The sequence below is a fragment of the Limulus polyphemus genome, unplaced genomic scaffold (assembly GCF_000517525.1).
Source record: "Limulus polyphemus unplaced genomic scaffold, Limulus_polyphemus-2.1.2 Scaffold1350, whole genome shotgun sequence".
Classification (NCBI taxonomy): Eukaryota; Metazoa; Arthropoda; class Merostomata; order Xiphosura; family Limulidae; genus Limulus; species Limulus polyphemus.
The window spans coordinates 76,385-78,452 of record NW_013666960.1 but is presented as its reverse complement, the minus strand read 5'-3'; the positions used below and the strand labels follow the sequence as shown (position 1 = coordinate 78,452).

The window sequence follows — 2,068 nt, the reverse complement described above, 5'->3', positions numbered from 1 at the left end:
AAAAAAAAAAAAAAAAAAAAAAAAAAAAAACTGTTTCAAGGAAGAGTTATTGGATGTTCAACTAGCTCCACCTATCTATTTCAGTTTATTTGGAACACCAACTTGCGATTGCTCTTGTATTTTGGACTGTTGACCAGAGAGAGGATAGCCATTCAACAGACTGCTAAAAAAAGGGCTTTGCCTGACTTTCTGAACCGAATAATGAGATCTTAGTGACACTTTTATAAAGTATTCACAGGTCGACCCTGTCTGATCTGCAGCTCTGCACGCTAACCACTGGCAAAGAGGTCTTGATCAAGACTTGTTCCATTAAATCCAAACGTCTTCCTCTAAAGGGTTAAACGACATTTCTCAATCGAATAGTTCTTTTAAACACATGACGCTATACCTTCTAAACAGGCTCTATACTATTTATTAAAACAGGCATAAACTGGGTTATACTTAATATATTTTCCTATTGTTTCCCAGTGGTTAAGGTAACCTATTATAAATACTCACCAATATTATTTCTTTTATTTCTTAAGCATCTATTCATTTTGCAGAACAGAACATTCGTTCAAGATCATTTTGTATGTTCTCAAGCGCACCTTGATCTTCATACCAAAAGGTCTGCTATCAACCTGATGGTTAGGGCGCTGTACTCGCAATCTAGGGGTCGAGGGTTCGAATCCTGTCATCATGTTCCCGCCCTTTCAGCCTGAAGGCGTTATTATTGACGATTAATCCCCATTTTATTTGGTTAAAAAGTAGCCCAAGAGTTCTATTTCATTACTTCTAACTTAGAGACGGCTCTGGAGTAGCTTTGAGCGAAATTCAACAAACAAATACACCAGATGTCATCACTTGAACCAATCTTAAAATTTACTGTCACATAAATCTCCTTGAGACATGTATGTTTAACATCATTGTTGGAGTCTGCGGTACGTTAACGCACTTACAACGCTAAAATGAGGGGTTCAATTCCCCGCGGTATAGAAAGCGCATATAGTTCATTGCTCAGCTTTGCGCTAGTAACCATTATTGGAAATTTCATTTTGCTCACTTGGACTGAATTCAGCAAACAAAAACAACCATAACTGCATGTACTATGTCACAATTAAGATAAGTTCACACAACAATAACAAACTGCAAGTACTGTGTTTCAATTAAAATATGTTCACAAAAGTTTTCTTTAATTAGATACTTAACTCAAATTTTAGTGAAAAATGTATCATTTTTGTCTTATCATCTTTATACAAATAAAACTGTGTATTCTGTAACTAAAAAGATGAAAATCATCTAAAACTTAGGAATAACATAAAATACCACAATATTAGCTATTCGTTGAGTAAGCATTTTGCAATTTCTTTAAAATCCTTTTAGCCATATAAAAACAGGTCTGCCAAATTCAAAACCAGGTACACGTAGATTTATTTACGTAATATTACAATAATTCAATTGAGCATTTATCTAAAAATACATATAAATCTTATAACACGAAGTCTTTCACAGTATTTTAAATGAAAGGAGAGAGAAATACGAAGGGTGGTGATACAGTTTGTGTGCTTTTATTTTATTGTTTATTATTTGTGTTATTCTATTAAATCACTAGTATGACTTCCAACAAATTTTTGTGTTTATTTGGAAATAAACAAGTCAAACGACACGATAGAGAAGAAATTACTGCTTGACATAGGCAATTTAAATGAAGGAAGGAGTGGCGTGAGGAATTAAAATAACATTTCTATGCTCCCCCTCCCCCCCTACCACAAAAACGTGCAGAGATCGCTCTATATAGGGCACGTCCTCTAGACACATTAGTGCAACACACACCCAGATGTAATAATTATCGAGAGACCCAAGGTTGAAAAGTGGGGTTCCTATAGCAACATTTTGAATATTAAAGTGACTCTCATGACACAACTTACACTTAGTGAATTTGTAATAAGGCAATAAACTAACAATGAGGAAAAAAGAACAACAACAAGAAAAATAAAACGAGGAAGGTAAAAGTAAAAACGAAAAAACAAAAACCAAACCAACTAATAAACTAAACTAAGTACCGAACCTTAAAATTTAAACTAAACAA

At 34.0% G+C, this 2,068-nt stretch overlaps 1 protein-coding gene across 1 annotated transcript in view; it reads right to left on the bottom strand.

The window, feature by feature from the left end:
* The window catches only part of LOC106463215 (band 4.1-like protein 4), a 139,971-nt gene that overhangs the window by 101,612 nt on the left and 36,291 nt on the right, over positions 1-2,068 (bottom strand).